Raw genomic sequence first — 12,991 nt, 5'->3', positions numbered from 1 at the left:
AAACCTAATTAATAACAGCAATAAAAGCATAGGGTCAGTATAATATCCTAAAATCTAAAGCAAAATTTCTCAAACTTTAGTGTGAAAAGAAGTACCTAAGTTATTTGTAAGAAGTGCAGATAATTGGTCCAACCTTCAGAATTATGATTCTGTAGGTACTGGGAGGTGGGAGAGACATAACCAAGAAATTTGCACTTTTGGAACACTCAGATAATGACTCTGATATTGACCTACAGTCTCTAATACGGAGCCAGAAAATAAAGTGGCCAGAAATGGCAGTCCCCCTACTCCCATACCAAACGTTAGAAAGCATTAAAAGATATTTTTTTTTTAATTTTTTTTTCAACGTTTATTTATTTTTGGGACAGAGAGAGACAGAGCATGAACGGGGGAGGGGCAGAGAGAGAGGGAGACACAGAATCGGAAACAGGCTCCAGGCTCTGAGCCATCAGCCCAGAGCCCGACGCGGGGCTCGAACTCACGGACCGCGAGATCGTGACCTGGCTGAAGTCGGACGCTTAACCGACTGCGCCACCCAGGCGCCCCAAAAGATATTTTAAAAAATAACAAAGTAATATCAATGATTGCCCAGGGCATGAGTGAGGTAGAATATTGACTGAAAAAAAGATGCAGGAAATTTTCTGAGATGATGAGAATCATCTGTATCTTGATTGTTGTGATGGTTATACATATACGACTAGTAAATGGCAAATCAAGCATTTCCAACATTCTCTCTCTCACCTGACACCTCTACAGATACTTCAGACTTGCCCAGACTAACAGGAAGTGTTGACACAATTATGATCAGTCAGACAAAAAAGCAGGATACTATTGCAGGATTCTGGGAAAGTATCTCCTTCCCTGATATAAGAAATTAACATCACCGAGGCTGCCAAAACTCCCCATCTTAGTGCCATGAGCTCAGAAATGATACCCACAAGAGTGGCAATTATAAAGCAGTCATGACGGAAAGAACAAAAAAGTCACAAGGACACTGTTGAACAACTGTACCAAAACTAGCAGCAGCCTTCTTATAACATGACAAAAATAAATCCTAAGTTTTTAAAACCATCGTTAAATATGATTTTCTTTCTGTAGCCAAATATATACCTAATGATTCAAATATCAAATTGCTTTCCAATTCTCTTAAAAAGAAAAGAGGAAAGAAAACCCAAAAGCAGACAGCACTTGGATAGAAAGTCTACAATCCAAGAGTATCATTGTTTTTCAGAAGCCTGTAAGAATGGCAGTCAACACTATAAAGATAAGTCCCCCATAGAGCAAAAACTAGCCAGGGTCCAAGCCCTCAGATGTTTATGTTTAATGAAAACTTATAGTAAAATATATAAAAGAAGTTATTTGCTTAAGAATTAATATACAAGTTCTAGACACATTCCCAACACAACATTTCAATAGCTTTTATCCTTCAAAATTAATATAAACTTTCATTTTAAATGCTGTAATTCTTACTATCATGACAAGGTTAATGGCAATAAAAGTTTACTTGGGAATAAATTGCTTAGAAAGGAAATGTGTTAAATTAGACAGATAATCCCCACAGACCCTCTATCCTATCTGCCCAATTCCCTCTCCCTATCAATTCTTCATAATCATTTATTCAGTAAATATTTATGGAAGCTTATTACAGGTTTTACACTCTTCTAAAGTGTCGCAAATTAAAAAATGAGCTAATGCTAATTAGCAGCATGCAATTATCATCTGAACCAACAACTGCACTTTGGGCATCTACATCAGAGAAATGAAAACTATGTTCACATAATATATTCATAACAGCCCCAAACTGTAAATGCCAGGTGAATGTAGGTCCACTTACAAAAGGGCAATGTGAGGGAACTGTTCAGTATCTTAATGGACATACAAACCTACATTAAATTGTATAGATCTAAACACACTCATTTACACACACACACACACACACACATACACAAATGCACAAATGAGTACGAGTAAATCTAATGAAATGTGAAAAAGATCAGGGATTGTACCAATGTCAATATCCTGGTTGTGATATACTCTAGCTTGCAAAATGTTTACCTTATTGAGATAAAGTGAGCCAAGGGTACATGGGATCTCTTAGTACTACTTCTTACAAGTCCAATTGAATCAACAATTATTTCAATAAAAATCTGAACTGAATAAAAAGTGAATATGATGCCTCACAAACACCACAGAGCCAGCAGTGCTAAAATAGCCAGCTCCTGCTGCAATCCGAACTTGAGTGGAAACAAGGATGAGGGGTGTCCAAAATGCCAAAGGCTGTAGGGATGAAACTCAGCAGTGTTGAGTGGGGGCAGAAAAAAAAGGGGTGGTTATGCCTGGACACTCACTGGATGCTAGCAAGTAGCACTACTGCCCATAGGGAAATAAGTGGCAGAAACACTGGGGAACCAACACTTGGCCAAGTGAGAAAAAAGGCCAACACTTCTGGCTGCCCCCATAGTATCTGCAGGCTAGCCTCCCCTGCCAACAAGACAGAATAATGTGATTGCCTGGCAGCTGTCACTTGAATAACTGACATGTGCACATTAAATACATTAGTCAGTGTTCTGTAGGGAAAAGAATTCCATGCCCTTGTGGGGGTGGGGGAAAATACCCTGGAATGAAATGTAAGCAAAGTTTGCAATAGGGAAGAGAAGCTAAAGTGACCTTGTAGGAATACTCTTGTGCTTCTGTTGATAAATGTGTAACTGGTATTAATGGCTTAATTGATTGTATTTACATGCTTGTAAGTATCAGACGGTATCCTCTGCCATGCAGACTGAAATGATAGTGGGAAAAATGCATGACAGAGTGCCTACTAGGCTTCCAGTTCCTTCCCAATGTTATATAATAGAAACAACAGAATCCCAGTAGGAAGAAGTTAGGTAATGACTTAATGGCTGCTGAAGTACTTAAGGTGTTATCCCAGTACAACATCGCCACCTGCCTGATCCAACAACCAAATACACTCCCTTTTTTCAGATGGTAGCTACTAATCTGCTACTAAGTTCTTGTGAATGAACAACTGACCCATGAGGCCTTGTGATTTTTCAAGACCGATATCGGAATGGATCAACTCAAATCTGATAATGAACATGGTGGTAAGGACCCAACAGAGCTTGCTAGTCAAGTGGAAATGGTATGTTCCAGAGTATGTTCCAGCCTGGCCCTAGAAACATCTTGTTTTTACAACTACTTTATCATCTACTCCACTGCCCAAAGCAATGCCACTGGTTCAATAGACCCCTGACTCACAGAGCTTCCTTTAAATGCCTGTGCCTGATTCCCTGATGGCTTGGCTAAGACAAAAACTGATGGTGTCCACTAGCCTATGGCAGCTGTACAACCCCAACAAAAACTCTGGTGGAACAAATGAAGACCAATTAGCACAGTAGGATAATGGAGAGCTGACCTCTGTTTTAATTGAGGGGTCACTATAGCTGTGGGGCATTCATATCCACTTGTTTATATATCATCTATAGATGATTTTGTACTAGATGACAAAGGTGAGTACAGAGAATATATACGATGCAGAGTTTAAATATTTACTATTGGCCTTTACAGAAAAAGTTTGCTGACCCTGCTTTAAACAATACTGTTGACACACTGGCCATACCTAGTGTGGTTTACCATGAGGAAGACTACATACTGGCAGATTGAAGATGTCCCTCTTTTAAGGCCAAGAGTGCACAAAACAAATCACAGTGATAACTGAACAATCTGGGTCACTCATACCCAATCATCCATTGGCTGATGGGAAGACAATTTGTGCCTTTCATTCTATTAACAGTGTTTCTCAAAGAGCAGATATGTTTTGTTTTAATGAACTCCCAATGTATCAATACTACTTTCATGGATTTTTCTATTAGTGTCACATCTGAGAAAGCTGTGTCTAACCCAAATCACAAAGGTTTCTCCTACGTTTTCTTCTAAAAGCTTTTCATAGTAGGTTTTACATTTAAATCTATGATCCAAATTTAGGTTCATTTTTGTATATGGGATGAGGGATGGATTGATGCTTATTTTTCTTGCACATAAATACCCAAGCAGTCCATCACTATTGTTGAAAAGACTAGCCTTTCTCATTTTGCACCTTTGTCAAAAATCAATTGTCCATATGTATGGGAATGTTCCTGGATTCCCTACTCATTCTGTGGCTTTAATAAGTCTTGATATCAGGTGGTAATATTCCTCCAAATTTGTTTTTCTTTTTCAGCATTATTTTGCCCATTATAAGCCTTATGTATTTATACATGAAGTTTAGAAGTAATTTGTCAATTTCTACACCCTCTCCAAAAATTCCTGCTAGCTTTGTTTATTTGTTTTTATCCTGCTGAGTTTTTGATGGGGATTGCACTGAATATACAGATCAATTTGGAGAGAACTGATATCCTAACAATATTAAGTATTCCAACCCCAAAACAAGGTTCAACTCTCCATTTAAGTATGTCTTTACTCTCAGCAATGTTTTATTGTTTTCAAAGTGCATGTCTTACACATGGTAAGTACATATTACACACTATTTTTTACTTTTAACTTTAAAACAATTTTTTTAACATTATCCATTTCTGAGAGTGACACAGACAGAGCAGGAGTGGGGGAGGGGCAGAGAGAGAGGGAGACACAGAATCTGAATCAGGCTCCAGGCTCTGAGCTGTCAGTACAGAGCCCAATGCGGGGCTTGAATTCATGAACTGTGAGATCATGACCTGAGCCAGTCAGACACTTAACCAACTGAGCCACCCAGGCGCCCCTTAACTCTTTTTTCAATGATCAATTACCTATTGTTTGTTGCTAGCATGTAGAGGTCCAACTGACTTCTATATACTGATCTAATATACTGAAACCTAATTAAAATCACTTACTCTAACTATTTTTGTAGAATCCATTAGATTTTCTACACAGACAATCACATCATCTTTAAATACACACAGTTTTACTTTCTTCCTTTCTGATATGATGATGATTCTTTCCATGGCCTAAGATTTCCTCTGCAGTTCTCAGGAGGTTCTATCATTGCAGCTTTTATCTCTCCAGTACTCTGTCCTGAGAACTCCATGATCTTCACCTCTCAGCACTCTTAGCATTACCTTATCAACAGGGGGAGTCTACCACGCACCACTTGGGCTCCTCCTTCTTGCACCACAGGATGGAAACTCTGCCCAGGCAGTAAGCTGAGGCAATCACAGGGTTTCTCTCATTTACATCCCATCTCTCAAGGATCATCATCCTTCATAGCCTTATGTACAGTCTCTAGAAAAGTACTGTTTGTTCTTTAACTGTTTCAGGTAGGAAGGTAAATCCAGTTCCTGTTATTCTAGGTTATTTATACTGATGTAAGTGTTATCTAGCTGTATCCTAAAATGAGGAGAGCTTAAAGTCCTCCTATTCCACCATCTTCCCACCAATCTCCTTCTTACTCTACAATGACCAAACGTGAAGGTCCTCATGTTAAATCCTTGTCATTTACTGTGCCAAATGTTCTACTAAGCACAGTAAAACACATTTTACATATATTATTTCTAACATTTCTTGAAATAAATGCTATGAAATGGACTTTGGTCCCATTTTACAGTAAACTGAAACTTAAGGAAAGTAGATAATTCATCCTTGGTAATATAATTACTAAGCAGCATCCAAATATATATGAAAATTGGGGATGGGGAATGGGGAGTGACTACTAATAGCTAGTGACTACCAATCCACTCAGTGTGGAGCCTGCTTGAGATTCTCTCTCTGCCCCTCCCCAGCTCTTGCTCATTCTCTCTCTCTCTCACAAATTAAATACATAAGCATTAAAAAAATACAGAAAGTCCAGTAAAATTTAAATTTCAGTATAAACATAAGTAGGCAATCTAGACATACTCATACTAAAATTATTTATTTTTATCTGAACTGACTATCAAATACTATCAATTAATAATATTAAATAGTTAGATTCTTTGCCATTGAGAATTAAGCCTAAAATCTTACCATTTTATACAACTATTCTGATAAGGTAGAAGTAACACTTATCTGATGTGCAAATGTTTCCAAAGTAAGTTGACCATTTACTAAAATTAGCATGTTAAGTATTAAAATGACTTGTATCTGCTTGAGTAAGATATTATGGAACTATATTAACAAAATATTGTAAGTTTTTACTATGTGTGTGTGTGTGTGTGTGTGTGTATGCGTGTGTGTGACTGTTGAAAACTAGGAATATTTTTCTAACTGCATATGTGACTTATGAGGAAAATTGCTGTCAGATGCAGAGGATATCCCAAGTCATAGATCACAAAACAACTTAATTCAACATAATTAGATCCACATACTTGAGGTTTTTTTCCTTGCCTGATTAAAGTACCCTCAGAGTTGTTGGAAGAATCCAGAATGACATGATTTTGAAGTACTCAAAGACAGATCATATGCTAAGTAGATTCCAAAATCAGTGTTAAATTTTATATATCATTTCAAAATAATTTTTAGTAGAAGGTTACAAAAATTAATTTTATGGTCATTAATTGAGTTTCTTTAGATCTTAATATTTGACATTTAGAAATTTCCAGTCTCCTAAATTACAGGGTGTGACACAGAACAAAATAATTTTAATAATTTCTATTTGGTTTCCCTACATGTTAAACCGGAATAACATTGGCAGCAGCAAATATCTGTACCTATAAACATTTGCCCATGTTCAGGGCACTGTTCTAAGGATGACAGATACCAAGAAGGTTAAGCATGATCTCTATTTCCAGACTGCATGTTCAAGTAAATTAAATGATAAATAATGTTAATGCAAATGAAGTATAAGTTGAATATATTAATAGGTATAAGGTAAAAAAAAAAAGTATAAATATTTAAAATACTCAAGTTCTAGGAGGTTATAGCTAACGTAGGGAATACCAGTGACTGGTGAGGACCAGAGTTCAGAAATAAAATGTGCCCAGCAGCACAGTGAAGTATTGAATTTTTAACCCAAAATGTTCATCTAATTGGTACCTTCCATACAAAAGAAACAAAATTGAATGGCAACTAAAATAAGAATGAACAAGTTTAGTTGTGCCAGAGGGTAAGGACATTGTCAGAGAAAAATGGAGATATGTCAAAGGACACAGATGTCAAGTTGATAGGTGCTAACTGGCCAAATCTGGGATATTCAGAGCATTAAAATAAACAGTTACTGAGTGAATATAACCCACTGAATAAAATAGGAATTTAATGATATATATAAATAAAAGCAGTGTTACAAATTTTGGGGGGAAAATGGGATATTTACATAGTTTAAAATGATTTCTCTTAACCCCCTATCCATTCAGGGCACAAAACAGAACAGTAGACTAAAATGTCCATCTCTTAGACCATCCCTAAAAGAAGTATTTTTTCATACTTTAAAAGATGCGGCCTGAGAGTCCAGCTTCCAATCAGCCTCTATCTAGATGCTGACTGAGATCCATACCACATTAACAAAAAGAAGGATAGAAACCATATTATCATCTCAATAGATAAGGAAAAAGCATATGAAAATATTCAACATCCATTCATGATAAAAACTGTCAACAAAATGAGTATAAAGGGAATATACTTCAACATAATAAAGGCCATCTATGACAAGCCCACAACTAGCATCACTCTCAACAGTCAACAGCTGAAAGCTTTTCCTCTAAGGTCAAGAACAAAACAAGGATGTCCACTCTCACCGCTTTTCTCAACATGGTACTGGAAGTCCTAGTCAGAGAAATTAGTCAAGAAAAATTTTAAAAATCAACAAATGTGATATAACACATCAAAAAGAGAAAGAATAAAAACCATATGATCATTTCAATAGATGCAGAAACAGCATTCAACAAAGCACAACATCCATTCATGATAAAAACCCTCAACAAACTAGGTTTAGAGGAAACATACCTCAATATAATAAAGGCTATATATGAAAAACCCACAGCTAAAATCATACTCAATGGGGAAAAGCTGAAATCTTTCCCCTTAAGATCAGGAACAAGATAAGGATGTCCACTCTCACCACTTTTATTCAACATAGTTCTGGATGTTCTAGCCACAGCAATCAGACAACAAAAAGGAATAAGAGGTATCCAAATTGGTAAGGAAGAAACAAAATTTGCAATATTTACAGATGACATGATACTATATATAGGAAACCCAAAGATTCCACCAAAAAACTGCTAAAAGTGATAAATGAATTCAGTAAGATCACAGGATACAAAAATAAATGTACAGAAATCCATTGCTTTTCTATACACTAAGCAATGAAGGAAGAGAAAGAGAAATTAAGAAAGCAATCCCAAAGGTGCCTGGGTGGCTCAGTTGTTTAGCGACCAACTCTTGGTTTTGGTTCAAGCCATGATCTCACAGTTTATGAGTTTGAGCTCCGCATGGGGCTCTGCACTGCCCATGCAAAACCTGCTTGGGATTTTCCCTCTCCATGTCCTTTTCTTTCTCTCTCTCTCTCTCTCTCTCTCTCTTTTAAGAAAGAGAGAGATAAATAAACAAACTTAAAAAATAAATAAATAAACTTAAAAAAAAAGGCAAGCCCATTTACAATTGCACCAAAAATAATAAGATACCTAGGAATAAACTTTACCAAGGAGGTGAAAGACCTATACTTTGAAAACTATAAAACACTGACAAAAGAAATTGAAGATGACACAAACAAATGGAAAGAAAATCTATGCTCATGGACTGGAAGAACACATATTGTTAAAATGTCTGTACTACCAAAAGCAATCTACAGATTTAATGCAGTATCAAGAGCGTTTTTTACAGAGCTAGAACAAATAATCCTAAAATTTTCATGGAATCACAAAAGACCCTGAATAGCCAAAAATTGTAAAAAAAGAAAACAAAACTGGTGGTGTCACAGTTCCAGATTTCAAGTTATATAACAAAGCTGTAGTAATCAAAACAATATGGTACTGGCACAAAAATAGACACACAGATCAATGAAACAGAATAGAAAACCCAGAAATGAAACTACCACTCTATGGCCAATTAATCTTTGACAAAGCAGGAAAACATATCCAACAGGAAAAAGCCAGTCTCTTCAACAAATGGTGTTGGGAAAACTGGACAGCGACATGCAGAAGAATGAAACTGGACCACTTTCTTACACCATATGCAAAAATAAACTCAAAATGGATAAAAGACCTAACTGTAACCATCAACAGGAAACCATCAAAATCCTGCAGGAGAACACAAGCAGCAACCTCTTTCACACTGGTTGTAGCAACTTCTTACTACACACATCCGTAGAGGCAAGGGAAACAAAAGCAAAAATGAACTACTGGGACTCCATTAAGATAAAACCTTCTGCACAGCAAAGGAAACAATCAACAAAACAAAAAGGCAATCTTTAGAATGGGAGAAGATATTTGCAAATGACATATCTGGTAAAAGGGTGAGTATCCAAAATATATAAAGAACTTATAAAACTCAACACTCAAAATAATAATAATAATAATCCAATTAAAAAGGGGCAGAGGACAAGAATAGATCTTTTTCCAAAGAAGATATCCAGACGGCAAACAGACACATGAAAAGATGCTCAAAATCACACATCATCAGGGGAATGCAAATCAAAACCACAATGAGACACTACCTCACACCTGTGATAATGGCTAAAATTAACAACACAGGAAACAACCGATGTTGGTGAGGATGCAGAAAAAGGGGAACCATCTTACACTGTTGGAATGCAAACTGGTACAGCCACTCTGGAAAATAGCAGGGAGTTTCCTCAAAAAGTTAAAAATAGAATTACCCTATGATCCAGAAATTACAACTACTAGGTATTAACCCAAAGGATACAAAAATACTGATTCAAAGGTATACATGCACCCCAATGTTTACAGCAGCATTATCAACAATAGCCAAATGATGGGAAGAACCCAAATGTCCATTTATGAATGGATAAAGAAGATGTAGCATATATATTTACAATGGAATATTAATTACTCAGCCATAAAAAAGAATGCAATCTTGCCATTTACAACAATGTGGATGGAGCTAAAGAGTATTATGCTAAGTGAAGTAAGTCAGTCAAAGAAAAACAAATACCATATGATTTCACTCATATGTGGAATTTAAGAAACAAAACAGATGAACATGGTGGGGGAAAGAGAGGCAAACCAGAAAACAAACTCTTAACTATAGAGCACAAAATGAGGGTTACCGGAGGGGAAGTGGGCAAGAGGTGGAGGGGGATGGGGATAGGAGGGGATGGGTTATGGGTAATGGGTATTAAGGAGGGCACTTGTTATGATGAGCACTGGGTATTGTATGTGAAGCAACAAATCACAAATTCTACACCTGAAACTAATATTATACAGTATGTTAACAAACTGGAATTTAAATAAAAACTTGAGGGGCGCCTGGGTGGCGCAGTTGGTTAAGCGTCCGACTTCAGCCAGGTCACGATCTCGCGGTCCGTGAGTTCGAGCCCCGCGTCAGGCTCTGGGCTGATGGCTCAGAGCCTGGAGCCTGTTTCTGATTCTGTGTCTCCCTCTCTCTCTGCCCCTCCCCCCGTTCATGCTCTGTCTCTCTCTGTCTCAAAAATAAATAAACGTAAAAAAAAAAATTTAAATAAAAACTTGAAAAAAAGAATAAATAAATACATACATAAGTCTCTTCTTCAAAAAAAGATGTCACACACACGCACACACACACACCCTGGATTATTAGCCATAAAAAAGAATGAAATCTTGCCATTTGCCATAACGTGCATGGAGCTAAGTGAAATAAGTCAGAAAATGACAAATACCATATGATTTCACTCATATGTGGAAATTAAGAAATAAAACAAATGAACATAGAGGGGATAAAAGAGAGGCAAACCAAGAAACAGACTCCTGACTACAGAGAACAAACTGACAATTATCAGAGGCGATTGGGTTAAATGGGGATGAAGAAGTGCACTTGTCCATGTTGAGTACCAGATATTGTAAGTGCTGAATCACTAAATTCTACACATGAAACTTATATTATACTGTATGTTAACTAACCGGAATTTAAATAAAAAACTTGGAAAAAATCAGGCCACATTTAAAATGAGGAACTTCCTACATTTCAGAGTTGGCTAGCTGCATTCTCAAGATACTGTTTAACTTGACCCTCTATCTCTGTCTTTTATGTAAGGTACTAATTATATTTAGGGGCTGAATTAGATTCAGATTTAATTGAGAGGACTTGGAAGAAATATTTCATAGAAGATATTGTATATATACATCCTATTACACAAATCAGGAAGCACATAATGATATCTGACTGTTCCACTTTGGTAATGTTAAGACTCATCAGCTAAAGCCAAATACAGATGATTATTGCCTAAATTCATTGTTTCATTAGGGGTAGTGACAATGGTGATTCTTAAAATTCTAACTTTTATTTTAATTGACATATAATTGACATACAACATTATATTACTTTCAGGGGTACAACATAATTCACTCTGTGTATATATTACAAAATGACCTCCACACTAAATCTAAATTCTAAAATTTTTAATACTGGAACTCTTCCATAAGGAAAAACTTTACCTCATCAACTATTCAGTTATCTTATTAAATTGATACAAGGAAGACAAGGTAAATGCTGAATATTCTCTCTTTAATTATCAGTTTTGAGGATAATGAGTTAGTAAACAAGCTACCTACAATTATGTCCAATGCTTCCTTTTAAAGTATCATTATAAACTCATGGATTTCTATATATTTAAGATGTTTCATTTTATTATAGAAAATTCTTTAAATTTTTTAATGTGTATCTATTTTTGAGAGAGAGAGAGAGACAGAGCACAAGGGGGGAGGGGAGAGCAGAGGAGAGGGAGACAGAATCCGAAGCAGGCTCCAGGCTCTGAGCTGTCAGCACAGAGCCTAATGCAGGGCTCGAACCCATGAACTGTGAGATCTTGACCTGAGTCGAAGTCAGATGCTTAAGCAACTGAGCCACCCAGGTGCCCCTCTAAAACAGCATTTTAGACTATTGGGAAAGGACAAGACTAGTCAATAAATGGTGGTGGGTGGCAATGAGCTAAAATAAAGTATGAGCTAGAATAAAGTATTTTATGAGCTAAAATAAAGTATGAGCTAAAATAAAGTATGAGCTAGAATAAAGTATTTACAGTAGTGTACTGGTAAATGCATAACCACAGGCTCTGGGAAACAAAAGAATAGTTGGGATTTTAGCTTATTAAGCTATCACAGTATCTACCAAGTGATATTAAGAGTATTAAATACATGTAAAAGCATTTAGCATGGTGCCTAATACAAATGCTTAGTAAATTACATATGTGGTTGTGTGTGTGTGGATGTGTGGATGTGGGCATGCCCATACATGTGTGCACAGTGATGTGTTGCTAAATGTTAAAAGCTGGCTGCATAAGAAAAAAATAGTTCTGATTTGTAGTGTTTGCTGACTCCAATTATGTAAACACTCTTACCATGGATGATTTCATACCACCAACACAATGTCACTATATCCAGAGTTTGGGAGAAATGTACATAACTCATTCTCACTAGCCACTGTGAACTGACTCCTACATACCACTGAATATTATCCATATAGTCATACATTACAAAACTCAATTATTTTTGTGTATATGTGTTTACATGTATGTGTATGTGTGTGTGTGTGTGTGTGTGTGTACATGTATGCATGCACCTGAAGAGACATCAGATAGATGACAGAGTTTTTGCTGGGGCAAGAAATGGTACAGGGTAGGAGGAGAAGGATAAATAGAACTTATGGAACTTTTGTTTTATCAACACTCATTGACTTGTTCACCTACTACTTATGTATTTATGGGGCCAAATATTTATATAGAATAATATTTATAGGATAAATATTTTTTCTTAATTACCTGATATACTCTATCACCAAGAATAGTATGTTGTCACTAACATTAAGCTTCAATATGATACAAATAACCAGTTATTTTAGATGTCATATTACACACATGCATGCGCATGCACACACACACACCTTCTGAAAAATATAC

At 36.4% G+C, this 12,991-nt stretch overlaps 1 protein-coding gene across 10 annotated transcripts in view; it reads right to left on the bottom strand.

The window, feature by feature from the left end:
- Positions 1 to 12,991, bottom strand: part of BCAS3 (BCAS3 microtubule associated cell migration factor) — a 619,432-nt gene that overhangs the window by 369,686 nt on the left and 236,755 nt on the right. The window lies entirely within an intron of this gene.

This window comes from Lynx canadensis, chromosome E1 (assembly GCF_007474595.2).
Source record: "Lynx canadensis isolate LIC74 chromosome E1, mLynCan4.pri.v2, whole genome shotgun sequence".
Classification (NCBI taxonomy): Eukaryota; Metazoa; Chordata; class Mammalia; order Carnivora; family Felidae; genus Lynx; species Lynx canadensis.
The sequence above is the reverse complement of the archived record's forward strand: the minus strand, read 5'-3'. Positions and strand labels throughout refer to the sequence as shown.